General features: G+C 31.3%; 1 protein-coding gene across 7 annotated transcripts in view; it reads right to left on the bottom strand.

The window, feature by feature from the left end:
- The window catches only part of LOC146529675 (uncharacterized), a 42,608-nt gene that overhangs the window by 17,919 nt on the left and 9,594 nt on the right, over nt 1-15,095 (bottom strand). The window lies entirely within an intron of this gene.

Here is a 15,095-nt window from a genome sequence, read left to right as displayed (position 1 = left end):
TTTACTTATTTTTTTACATTTTATCTTAAAGCTCAAACAGTATAATTTTTAACCATGTAGCGATAAGAGAGTGTATAGCTTATAACTCTAATAAATATTTTAACATAACAATGTCACCATTATCTAGAATTATTATTACTATTTATACAAGAAAAAAGATGTCTTAAACGTCAAAAATATATTGCAATCACCTAATAAAAAAAATATGAACATAAGCTTTTTATATATAATAATAATACCAGCTTAAATTGTACAAATACAAATAAGAAGCACATGACTAATATTAATAATGGAAACGACAGAACTTTCATAGCTTTATAGATTATCTAGCTTGTGATAAATCTTACAAAACTGACAGATCAAATAGTTAAGTTAAGTGTTTTCTTAATAACTGTTGTAACTTTTGAATAAATATTATTGGAATAAAATCGAGATATTGTAACATATGTGCAGTGTAAGAAAATACAACTATTTAATTATGCAAAAATGTCGAAAAAGTTTTTAATTCTGGTCTTTACTAAAACATATTATATGGTATTTGCTTTTATATGATTTATTGGTTACATAGAGCTATTATGTAAGCAATTATTAGAGAAAAAAATATATTTTGGTATTTTTTTTAACATGCACATGCACATTATGAATAAGGCTTTTTATAAGACTGTTCATTTTCTGTAGCGCAAAACATAGCGTAGTAACATAACACGCGTTATGTTTTAATTTTTATACGTTTCCACAGAATATAAGATGTGTTGTTATTATTTTTTTTCACTTTCACGCTTTATTACAAAATAGAAGAGTAGGCAGAGGGAAGTTTGGAACCTTTTCATCAAGACACTTCCGTTCTTCACTTCCCGCCAAGAATTTTATTTAGATGTATAAATTTATAAACTATGTAGAGCATATGAAATAGTTTACAGTAAAAATTAGGTTATATTAAAAATTATATATCTTGCTTAAAAGATCTTTAGCTAATATCTCCACATAATGGTTGATATATGATTTGATTTAATTTTAGTAGCCCATTTGCATATAAAATAATACCCTAAAAATATTCCCTATAAATATAAATACTTTATATTATTACGAGGAAAATTTAGTAGCTCCTTTCATAGAATATCATAGAGGTGTTTTCCCTTTGTCTACCTTGCTATTTGTAAGGTAAAGCTTATTATAGTTAATACTAAATAGTTGATATTAAAATTAACAAGATCAAGTCCGTGTACTATTTTGATTTTATAATTATATTAAAAAATATAAGACAATTCAGAAAACTGTATAAATTTAAAAACATTCATTAACATACATAAGCATTTAATTAAAAAACTTTGATGCATATACATGTGTTTTTAATTTAAATCTCTCCATGTGTATGAAGTGTAGGTATTGTTTTTTAAATAAAAATTAATTAAATTATACTTATTAAGAAAACATAAAAAAATTAACGTAGCGGAATTTGAACCTGCGCCTCTTGGAAATCGTGCTAGGGCTCTGATACATAATAAGTACCTATTTTTCTTTCATAAGTGTGGAATAACAATTTAAAAATGTCGAAATCTGTAGAAATATTTAATAAAGCTCTTGTCATATGATAATACTAAACAATTATCTTTGGGTAGCGGAAATTTATAAAATATCCGTAAACTTATTTATGTTATTAGAGTGCAATATGTATCTAATAATATCTAAAAATATATAAATATATGATGTCTTAGAATTATTTATCTAATATAGACATTTTCAGTATAATCCAGGTCAAGGTGTCAATAGTCAGTTTTCATTTTTATCTTGTTTCAAGAATATGTTATCAAGGCAAGGCTTCATCTCAGGGACGGCGTCTCTTTAAATTTTGTGCGAGGCCACTGCTGAGCTAGCAACCTTCCATCTAGGTCATTATTGAATATAGGTTTGTGCTTTGTCAACAATTTTTGGGGGTTTTTTGAGATCGATGTGTTTATGTTTTAAGTATACTAGGAGTGTCGATAGCTAGATATACTTATATAAATACGAATCATTCTTTCTCTTGCTATTTGCTATAATATTATTAATTTTGTTATAGTCTTGTAGCTCCGAAGCCTACAATTTTGGACTAAATAATATGTTTTAGGTGTTGTTTTGTTTTTCTATATATCAAATCTTATATTGGAAAAATAAATAATCGATCGAGGATTATTTGTTTTTCCAAAAACTTCTTACAAAATAACAATAACAAAAGTAGTTTTTACAAATTACAAATATTTGTGAAAAGGCATTTCCCAAGATGAAGACTTTCGCTTGTGATTTTGGAGAACATAAACTTGGATAAATATTTACTTTTATTTAAATGAATATTTAGGCAAACAATGACATACCTAATTAAGCTTTTATGCAAAGCCAACTAACTTTTGGTGTAAATTTTTTAGATTACTTAATACAATCTAACAACCACCGCGTGCAAACAAAAGAGTTAAATTTAACCGTAAGTACTTACGTTCAAATTGAAACATAAAAATAACCATATTGACTGATTGATCTTCAAAAATACCCACTCATTATAACGGATGTGACCTAATTACGTATTAAATACAGATGTTTCCAGAACTAATAATGGCTTTAGCTTGACTGAAACAGTAACTTGTTTTCATTTGAAGCCAAAATAATCTTGATATATTAGTAATCGAGTAATACCGAATCGATAATTGACGAGATTTCATACTATTTTGATTATTTACGGCCTAATTCAAACAAATGTGTCTATTAATCTGATATTTGTTTTGTTTGGAAATATTTGCTATGATTGTGTGGAATTTTGTAGAGTAAAGTTTCACTATTACGCTGTTATGTATATTGTACTGAGAGTGGTTGTGCATTTATCATCAAATATGCAAAAGATATTTAGTTTGTGTTTTTGTTTTAAGGTGATTTAATAAATAATATACCACACGGAACTCAACGCCGCGCTTTTACCTTGACACTAGCGAAAAAATGAAAATATAAATTTAAATAAATATTTTATTTCATCGAGTGGGAATCGAATCCACAACCAGTCTCGTTTACACTCGCAGACGTACGTTTGTCGGGGCATAGAGGGGCGATAAGTTCCGCCACTGAACACACAATGCCTCCAGATTTCAGCGGAAAATGAGGACCGGAGTGTCTTAACACTGGGAACCTAGTGCTGGCCTGGGAACCTAGTGCCAGCTTGGGAACCAGTGTGCGGGATACAGCGTGAAGCTATTTTAAACAAATATAAAAGAACACTGCTATAAATTGCATAACGCCATCCAAATATATTGTTTCTTAATTCTAAATGCAGTATTATATTCGGATGCAGCGGGCGGTCGATCACCTGACGTTTAAGCAATGCAATAAATTACGTTTGGAACTTTAAATGTACCACATTGCATGGAAATATTCCTTTTAATGAAATTTCGTGTGCATTTGCGATGATTTTAGCGATGATTTTTTTGCGACTGGCGTTCTTAGAAAAAATTGAAAACTTGTGTATTGTGCTAAAAGTAAATAAAGAATTTAAAATTTTCTTGGATTTAAAATTGAATCAAAATATTTTTGGATAGTTCCTTAAGAATTCAATACCTAATTCAATTTAAATATATAATTATTTTTCGTTTACTTACCTCAATAAAAATAAAAACATACATTACGAGTTCATTATATTTTAATTTTGAGGCCGTCTAGGCGCAGCGGCACAAGGGTGTGACTGTAACGCGACGGTTGTGGGTTCGATCTCCACTCGAGGAAGTGAAATATATATTTACGTTTATATTTCTTCGCTCTGGTGTGGACGCAATGCCCCCAGAATTAGACAGAAAGCGGAGAACGGAGCGTCTACCCTAAATTCCCTCTGCCTACCCTGCTATGTGCGGGATACAGCGTGAAGCTGACTTGATTTAATTTTAAATAGGCTGTATAGACACAGTATTAGACATAAAACCAATCATTGCTACCACTTCAAAGTTTTACAGTCTTCAAAACACACCCAATGTGAAAGCTAAATAGATATTTGCGTTATTTTATTGTTATTTATCGTCCACTGTGGCATTACGCCGCTCTCTCGATTGTTTTACGACTGGTTTTGGCTGAGATTCAATTATATGATGAATCATTGTATTTTAGCTATCACGATCAAAGAGTTAGTTATATACACCTGTATCTGTTTATATTTTCAATTGTATGAATGAAGATTTGATATAGAGGTTGTATGTAAGTAAACGATTTGCGGTTTGTATTTGTAACGTTATGGCAGGTGTTGGGTGATGGGGTTAATGGGTTTGGGGCATGCTAGATGGTAGTTAAGGGATGTTTTTTTAAGCAAAGTTTAATTCAAAAATTATTGATCGTGAGACTTTAATTTTAAATGGATGCCATACAATAGATATTTAGATTTAGTAGTAGTTGTATGTTTTTTCTTAACCTTTAACTATGGACGTGATTTTTTTATAACATACATATGGACGTCGGGTCTGTCAGACCAGTGTATTTATTGGTCATATTCCGGCTGTTTTTTAAAGGAAGAAGACAATTTTATGTTTTAGTTTACATGAATAGCCTCAAATCAAGCAAAATCAATATAAATAAAATCGCTTTTTATTAAAGTTTACGCATCACAACGATTTAAGTAACTTAAAGTCACAATTTCAGTCTTTGGCCACATGGGATGACTCTTAAGAAAATAATACTATAAAAAAAAGATACATAATAAAATAAATATTTTTTTAACAAAATATAAAGTCTAACAAATAAAAAAAATAAAGAAATTACATCTTATGTTATAAAATAAAAATTTTGACAACATCTCAAGATAAGGTATTATTGAACATCGATACACAATGGCTTTCAACATTGTAGGCAAACAGGACGATTGCAGTCAACATAAGTATGTGTTATGTTTCTATATATCTTTTGGGGGCAAAGTGTACATGTTTTTCAAGATCCCAAAACAATTTTTTTAGCTTCATGTTCAATATATGATAGATTAGATCGCGAAACGCGAGTCAAAGTCATTCTCAACTCTTAGAGTAGTTTAGTATACGAAACGGGTATTTTAATTTGATAAAGTGCTATTTTCTTTATAAAATGTCGTCGTCCAATTCTTTTGTTTGATGTTGATTATAAAGTACCGATATTTTTGTCACTGACGTGCTAGGTCGATAATTTTTTTCCATTTTATCATAAAAACTAAAAAAAATTAATCTTTTTTAGGTAAATAATATTTATATTACTAAAATATATAACAAAAAATGCCAAATAATATATGATATAAAACAATAAAAACATTTGAATACAAATAATACAATTAAAATATTAAAGTATATTTTGTAATATTATAAAAATATATGGCGTTTTGAAATCATTCATGTATGGGAAACATGGACGTCGGGTCTGACAGACCCAAGCCCAGTTTAGAAAGTTAAATACTCACGTGTTTTGAACCCAGAGACACAACCACTGCTATCTACATTCATTTTGTCATTAACACGAAAGGTACTGAGAGACTCAGTGGCGGAGGTCACCGAGAAGTGGCCGATTTGTAGAATTCGTAGAACTGTCTGGTCTGTCAGACCCGACGTCCATACTTAAAGGTTAATGTTGTTTAGAGGTTGTCGTGGTGCCTGTACATGCGATGGTTTTGTATTCGATTCCCATCCGGGGGCATGACACAATTACATAATGTAAATGTATGATTAAGTAAATCATTGTACAGTATACGAGATTCGCAGATTTAAATTTCGATCATTTCTCATGCTTAAATTAAATTTTGATGAATACAGAATAAGAAAATGAGTGCCGTGGTAATGTGATATCTGTTGAGTAGGAAGGCTGCCTTGGTAGCCGGGATTAATGCCAGGATGAAGAAGTAAGAAGGCATGTATGGAAGAGGTTGATTGCAATGGATGAAGCCAACGAGAACTGAGGAAAGAGAACTATCCTGATAGTGATTAAAGAGTGAAGCTAAAAAATTTTTTATAAAAAAAAACTATAAAATATTGACCTTTACTAAGCCCAAACCAAATCAAAGTGTACTATAAACACAAACGAACAGACGGCCTTGCCTACTAATAACTCAGTGTTTACTAAACGCGTCTCGGAAAGTTATGAGATATATTAAAGCGAGCCCACTATGTACTGTACATAATAAAAAATATCTGTTTCCGCAGTTCATATTTTTCTTTGTATTTTAATGTATTTTATTTGTGAGTTTCATGTTATGAAATTGGATTTGAACCCACTGTTTCATTACTAAACAGAAACTTTGTATTTGAAATTAGTGCGTTAGCTGTTTTAAATTTTATCGGAATTCGAGAAATTGTATGTATATTAATAAATTGTTTTATCTGAGACCGGAGGATGTCCGTAAAGTTTAAAAGCTTTTTATATAAAAATATTATAAGACCGATTCTAACATATGAAAATAAAACATGGGCTATGTATGACAAACGTCATGTCCATACTATTATTAAGAGAGCCCGCTCAGATGATACAGAAACCTCAAAAGAAACAGCGTGAACCTGTTTTTTTGTTCGAAAGGTCTTGTTTTAAAAAATATATTTCACTCAATAGTAACGAATTAAGCCTAAAATTGGAAAAATTAAGGTTCTTTTATTATATAGATATGAATAACAACCGGAGTTTACTGTTATAATATATTTTAAAAAATAAAAAAAGGAAACCTAGTAGATCTAAGGAAAACTAGGAAAGCATGTAGTACATAGTACCTATAGGGTAATATAAAGTGCCTATTAAATGATCTTTAGCTGTTGACATTAGACACAGAGTCAACGGTGAATTAACTAGGTACTGGTTGGCAGACGCCAGCATACTTGCGTATCTTCACAATGCAATGTTGACATTGACGCTGCATTAGTGGACATGACAAAAGAAGAGCGAAAGATAAATATGCCACAGATTTCTTCGCATTGCATAGCTGTACGTCGTACTCGACGTGCCAGGTTCTCTCTCTGTGTAGTCACAGATATAATAAAAAAACATAGAACGACAGATGTCAGTGAAAAGGTGCTAATCGTCAATTTCTTTATTTTCATTTTTGACATAGAGACGAAACGAAACGACTCATTTATTAATATGATTTGTACTCGTTTGGTTCTGAAGTTGCAGAGCCAATGTGACAGGTGGACATATTCTAAGGGGGTGGAAACAAACAAACACTTAAAAGGAATATGATGCAAGATTGAATTATAGAAGGATATAGAGAGAGAGATTTATCAATTAACATAGACAATTATATTTTTTTTTAGAATCGAACCAACCAGCACACATAGCAGGGTAGGTAGAGAATTTGTTTAGTTTCTCCACATCTGAAAGAGCAAAAATTTCTCAATATTGTCAAGCTCGTTGAAAAAGATAAATAGCGAGATATTTATAAAAAAAAAATAAGCGGTAGTCGCGAGAGATCGCACGCTTTATTTTAGTACGATATAAATACATATGAACTGGAGCGTAATATTGTTTCCCTCGGGATTCCGTGCTCGGAATTATAATATAATCTATCAATGATTTTTGTAAGCCTAAAAAAGACCTTTTTCCATATTAAAATAAAAAATATCGTGATATTTTTAAAATAAGGGCTATATATAATAAATTAATTGATATATTTTTTTCTATAACTAAACTACATTCATATATATTTTTTTTAATTATAAAAAAAAAATATGTCATAACGAAATCATTAATTATTTTTATTAAACATTATATAATTGAGGTACCTAGGTATACCTCCATTTTTCACAAAGATGTAAAACTCTTCCGTTACTGAATGAATTATAGCAACGCAGACGAAATTGCTGGACTAAGAAAGATGAAATTTCGCTAGTAGGGTGTAGGCATGGAAATTTCTGGAAATTCCTATGGGAACAGGACCCACGTAAAGTTATGGGCAGAAATTGTCTTAATATATAATTTGATTTTAATACAAGGTAACATTGTACAGCCACTGTCGTCTGTCTGTCTCTATTGATTCCAATATACATATAGGGCGAAACCACCTGCACTGGCGTACTTAATTGTGTAAATACGGTCACGTAAAAAGATTACGATTACTGCAGTGGAAAAAATAAGGTAATAAATATTAGGATTGTGGTATGCCGCAATTTAAATTGACTTTTTTTATATAAATATATAAAAAAAATAGTTTTTTTCGCAGAGTTGAGAAGGAAGAGGGAACTAGTGTTATGGCACTCCATTCTCCACCTCGTTTGGCAGAAGTCAACTGCGCTGCGTTGTCTATTATAAAGACAACTTCAAGATATATGTTAGACACGGTCAATTAAAAGTGATCACACATACAAATACTCTAAACAAGGAATATAGACAAACGATTATACCTGCACGAATTATTGAATAATGTTAGTTTAATTTTTTGACAAACCTTACTACGACTACAGGGTTGCTTGGCGTTAACTTCCGCCACTTAAGACGTAATGTGTCGAAAATTCGGTAGAAAATTAAGAGCCGAGTGTCATAACACCAGGTTACCTCTGCCTACCCTGCCGAAAAACCCTGAAGTTGTATTTTAAATTTTCAATATTTCAAAGAATATATTAAAAACATAGAAACAATCGAAAACAATTGTTACTTCAAGATTTGAAACTGCGTAGTTGCTTTGGAAAAGCTTTTTGTTTGATAAATAAGCGTAGATACGTTATTACGATACCAACTGTGCATTTTATGGTGTTTATATTGAATACTAGAGGAATAGTACTCTCTAAAGAGCCGTTGTATACGACATCGTTAGTGCCAGGGATACATTAGCATAACTTAACTAATATATGTTTTCTTCTATTTTACTTTAAATATACCATGAATTACATTTTTTTGAAACTATTATTTTAATATCTCTAAATGTATTAGATAGATAAATTCTTTGTGGTGTAGCTAAAAGGCGTAAGAATGGCCATTTTTTATGTATTTAATAGATATGTTTCTTTTTATAAAATATTACATTCTAGTAAGTAGTTTTAAAAATATAAGCAAATTGCTACGTTTTAGCCTTCAGGCCACTTTTTATCTATGAAATATGTTTTATAATTTCATTTTTATTTTGGTTTGAATGTATTAGTGGTTATATGTTATCTAAATACAAAAGAGTTTATATTTAAACAGAATTTACATTAAATTAAAACAGAATCTTGCTCTTAAAAATCACAAATTATATTATAATCAAATAATAATCATTAAAAGTTTTTAGGCGTATCTCCTGCGTCACATAGAGTCAACAGACATATAATAAATCATTACTTTCTACTCATATGCCATTTCATTTTTAATTTGTCTACCACGATATAAATGCTTGAGTGGTGGAATTCAACACGCAATGCCTGCAGAATTCGGCGGAAAATGCGGAACGGAGTATCTTAACACAAACTTCCCTCTGCTAAACCCAGTGTGCGGGATACAGCGTGAAACAGTTTTTTTATATATATGAAAATGGGGAATTGAACCTATATCTATCGCGAGTCAGCTACCACCAGTACCAAGAAAGCGTCGTGGAATGAGATGTTTTTCCGATTCCACACAACAATAAACATGTATGCTAGTTTAAATTGGATTATCGGAACAGACGAGTTATAAATTGCCTATAAAATTAATAGCAACTGTATACAAAAGTAGTTAAACTTAACGTGCGGTTTTCAGATTCGGCCTACATTCTTATAGATTGGTATGGTGGGAAATTATATGTATGTATATATTTTATAGCTTCTAAGAGCTTAGTGTCAAAACATACCATTTGGGATATTACGATATGAACGGAACGGAATGGCGGAACTCAGCGCCGCGTCGGCACCAGAGCGAAGAAAGGAAAATAAAAATAGAAAATAATTAAACATTTCATTTCTCCGAGTGGGAATCAAACCCACAAATCTCGTTTACAGTAAACACTTTGCCATGACTGATTTCCATAAGTAACTATTACTATAAATTTAATCTTACGACTTCTATTAACAGTTAAAACCTCTAGACGTGTCTGTATTTAGAAGCACATAAGTTCTAAATCCGTTAAGACTGCAGAATCCATTGTTATATAAGGGTTAAATAAGCAAAACAAATATGGCGAAGCTCCGACTCCGACCTACATTCCAACATGTCTATTCTAGCCCGATAGAAATAGTTGGAAGCAGTTTCGTCTCACCGCAAGTCACAGGAACTGAGACACAGTGGATAATAATAATAGTATAAGAATGTTTTATCTTAAAGTAAATTTTGTAAAGAAAGAAAAGAAAGAAAGATTGAATCGAAACTGAAAATGAAAGAAAATACAAAAAATATGGAACTTAAGGTTTCTGAGATGGCCAGTGACGCAGTGGGAGAGTATTTGTATACTAGATGATGATGATTGTGGATTCGATGCCTAGTCGAGAGGAATGACTTTGCTTATTAAAAGCGCGATTAGGTACAGTTTAACATATAATGTTTCGAACTTGGATGGTAAGCATAGAATATTTTTTTTACGGTAGGTAGGTATCTAAATGTTAACAAAAAAAAATTATTAATAGAAAAAGTTGATAAAAATAAGAATAGATTTACCATGGAAACTGGATAGAGACGATATGCTTCAAATATAAGTTCTTCTTATAACTTAACAGCACAATTTATTAATAATTATAATTTTCGTAAGTATCGCATGAAACTGAATGGAGTGTAACTTCCGTAATGAGAGAAAATCAAAGCTTCCTTTATTTATATACAATTTTTTTAATCATATTATATATTTAAAATAGATAATAATTACGATGTGTCATATAAAAAGTTTTTAATGCCAAGTTGAGTCACAAATAAACAATGAAAGTATATTTAGTAGATGAGTTAAATTAATAGAATATGTTGATATCTATAATACAATTTTCAATAAAATATTATTAAAAAAGGCAATGGATGACAAAATAAGCCTCGAATTTTTAATAACTACTTTTTATTTAGGTTATTACATACTTACTTTATTCCAATAATAAAACGTAATTCTATACGGGAAACAGCGTGAAAGAAAAGTTTTTTTTTCAGCTTTATATAATCTAGCTATTTTAAAAAGAAAACCAAAAATGCTGACAATAACTAATATGTAAAACTAAAAGCAAACGAAGGTCCGTCCTTTTGCCAACAAGCAATATTACGCAACAGCCATTCCGCTACTACTGTGACCACTTAGCAAAACAATTACACACTATATGACACTATAAAATGTTTATGGAACATAAAATAATTTACATTTCAAAGCTAAAATCTGAATTGATTTCATCTTCCACCGCACGTTGCCAAGATTTCCTATGATATATGTATTGTTACTTCTGTTTAAACTATTGTAACCGACTTCAAAGGGGGAGTCTACACGAATGTGTAAAGTTTGTGGGTGCTATATTTCTTTTATTCAATTATTTATTTTTGTTTGTTTTTATAGCTTTTTTTTGCTAGTGTTAACATGGGTTTTACACTTACTTATTTTTTTATTAAATAGTTTTGTTCAATATTGTCAAATCCAAAAAATAATAAAACATAATTTGGCGAATAATCTTTGTTTATTATTTATTAAAATCAACGGGGTAGGCAAAGGGAACCTAGTGTTAAGACGACTCGGTTCCCCACTTTCCGCCGAATACTGAATGCATTGCGTGTTAACTGGTGGAACTCAGCGCCGCCCTTTGCTTCGACACCAAAGCGAAGAAATGAAAATATAAATTGAAATAAATATTTAATTTTCTCGAGTGTGGATCGAACCCACAACCCGTCACGTTTACGGGCACACTTGCCCCTATACTACGACTGGCCTCATTTAGCTTAGCCGATTATTTATTTATTCAAATATAATAATTCCACGGAATAATTATCGAGAACAAATGAATACTTACAACTTCATAATGTTAATCTCAACATCATTTTCCGATAAGCTTTTAAGCTTTCTCTGTTATACGAGCTTATTCTGTTGCCGGATTTCAACAATTTCATACAAAATTTTGTACTAAAGTTAAATTAAAGTACGAGAGCTCGGGCATTCGCTTTGAAGTGTACTTATTCATATAAATTAGATTAAATATATAGCTACAGTTTTTTTTTTAGGAATTTTATATTTAATATTTAGTTTTTTATATATAAGAATTAAAATTAAATTAGCTTTACTGTATCCTGCACATAGTAGGGTAGGCAATGGGAATCTAGTGTTACGACACTCCGTTCCTCACTTTCTGCCGAATTCTGGAGGCATTGCGTGTTGAGTGGCAGAACACAACGCCTCGCTAGGCTTCGACACGAGAGCGAAGAAATGTAATAAATAATATGAACGTAGATAAATATTTCACTTCCTCGAGTGGGGATAGAACCCACAACCGGCCTCAAGAGAAATAATATGAATTATAAAATAATTTATATTATTTCTCTTTTTTCTATTCTTTGATTATAGTGTTCTGAACATGTCAGTTACTAGTAACTACTTGACCATTCTAACATTGTATGGAGTTCCATGCATAAAAGATGATATGGTTAATATGGCACAAATAATGCTAGGAAAAAAGAGAATGCACGTTAAAAAGAGATCCACTTAAAATACTGACTCTGTCACCAGAAATTTTCACCAAGACTTAGTCCAGATCATAATTTTTAATCTATAGAGTGAAATCAACATTACAATTCTAAAATTGCCTAATTATTACAAATATTTTAGTATCTATGTTCCTATTTAAATACGGTTTGTACTACGTTAACAACTTAAGCGTACTGTATAAATGTTTCTAAACACACTTCTATTTATACAGTCTGTTTATGTTTTACATGTAAACATTTTGCTAGATACTAGTGAAAAAAAAATTCCGCACATTTTAAAATAGATTTAGATTTAGTAGCGCTTTCGAGCTGTCTTTCAATTTTGTTTGTTATTTATTTAGGTGTTGGATATGCTAACAATATAAGGCAGAGAGCGTTTGCAAACATGACACGTAGTTGTGAGTTCGATTCCCACTTGATGCAAAAGGAAATGAAAAAGAAAATTTAGAAATTTGTTCAGTTTCGTTGAGTACCTAAGCAATGTGCCAAGCATTGGGCGGCTTATGGGAAACGGAGTGTCCTACACTACCTATATTGTAGGATTGACATTCCGGGACGATTGATAGGCATATCTGTAAAGGGACTTATTTTGAGTTAGGCCTATTCGGGATGAATAACGTATAAATTCTTGTTATTAAATCGATCCAGTAAGTCAAAGCTCAACGAGTTCTGTTACGACGTACATGTATTCTCGAAATTAGACGAAAATTGGAGATCGAAATGCTTGAACAATAGGTTCTTTCAGAACTTTATTATATGCACTAAAAATTGAAATGATATTTTCCTTCTGCATACTATCCAGTATATAGCAGGATGGACAGAATGAAGTTAGTGTTAACACACTGTTCCTTACGCACCTTTGTCTTATTTATCAAAGTAAGAAAATGAATTACATTCATTTCCTCAATCATGAATAGAACCTACAACTGTCACGTACACACTTACTCATAGTGACGCTGCATCACGATTTAATAAAAAAATGATATGGTATTCCCCCTATACAATTGGTACTTGGAGAAATTAACAAGCATATTTTTTACTCCTTTGTATTTTGAATCACTACTTCAAACTATTGTAGTTCAGATAGAGTCTCGTAGGTTTTTTTAAATGACTAATACTTCTGATTATAAACGCGACGGTCGTGTTTCGATTCCCGCTCGGGGTAATGAACTCAGCAAGTGGGAGGAAGCAGTGATTTAACACTAGGTTCCCTCTGTTTACCATGCTATATACGTGTTACAGCGTGAAGCTATAAAAAAACTAATATTCACACGTTATACCTACACTATTTTATATATCAAGAATTTATTTTCTAGTCTCTATTTATATGTTAAGAGATATTTAAAAAATGTTGATGAAATTTTGGACATTTGCCGAACTATATGTAAATTGTAATCTTTTCAACAGTGCCACTCAATCATTTCATTTGTCATAGAAAAAAAACATTTTGAGTGCAAATTAACTTTTATCTTGCTTTCTCTTAAGAAAAGAAATTAAATTAAATAAATTAAATCAGCTTCACGCTGTATCATGCACACAGCATGGTAGACAGAGGGAACCTATCATAAAGTCACTCTGTAGTCCACATTCTGCCGAATTCTGGAGGCATTGCGATTACGAATATTTTAATTAGAAAATTATATCTAAATTACATTTTCCAAACACAAGTTATATTTAATTGGTTCAATGTAAAACTGACGTACAATAAAAATTATATAGGAATATTTTAATGATTTAAAAACTGAGATCGGCGTATCCGCTTTATGACATGTGTGTTTTAACGTTTTTAATTGTGCAATTAGGGTTGTCATTATTAATGACTAGCAAAAATAATATTTCTCTATTTTAAGTCGTATTTTTCTTCGTAACGGTTGTGATTTCGATTATTTTTGTTCTCCTTTCCTACTCTAAATATAAATAATAAATATTTCAAAATTTAAGTAGGAGCATTTATAAAATTACCTAATTAAGGATTATTATAGCAGACATACACCATGGTACGCAAATCGATCCTAGTGTTAAAACACTCCGTTCTCAACGCAGCGTCTAATTTTTGAGACATAACGTGTTTGTGTTGTGAATATAATTAATTAATTCTTAATTCCCCCGAGTGGAAATAATACGCACAATCGTCGCGTTATCGTCGCGACGACCTCTAAATTTATTTATTTTTTAAGTGAAGAATTTGATATTACACACGCTAACATAAGTTTCCAATCGGCGAGCTGTCAACGAGTGTCGCTAAAGCGGACGAAAATTTTGAGAGAATAATTTCAGCAACTATATTTATATCTTGAATTTAGGCCGTCATGGTGCAGCGGGGTAGCGTCTCACTGTGACAGTAATGGTTGCGTGTCGATCCCTACTGGAGAGAATGAATATTTTTAAATTAAGTTGCTTTTTGGAAAAAAAAACTTCCTTTTGTTCCGCAACTTAGCTACCAACAGTAAATAAAACTATCTTCGTTTCCTATCTCGTCGAGTCGTAAAGTGAGGAAAATCTACCCGTCTACCCTACTGTGTGCGGAATTTAGCATAAAACTGATGTTT

Source organism: Heliconius melpomene, chromosome 18 (assembly GCF_056956725.1).
Source record: "Heliconius melpomene rosina isolate 202511_hmr_F chromosome 18, ASM5695672v1, whole genome shotgun sequence".
NCBI lineage: Eukaryota > Metazoa > Arthropoda > Insecta > Lepidoptera > Nymphalidae > Heliconius > Heliconius melpomene.
The sequence above is the reverse complement of the archived record's forward strand: the minus strand, read 5'-3'. Positions and strand labels throughout refer to the sequence as shown.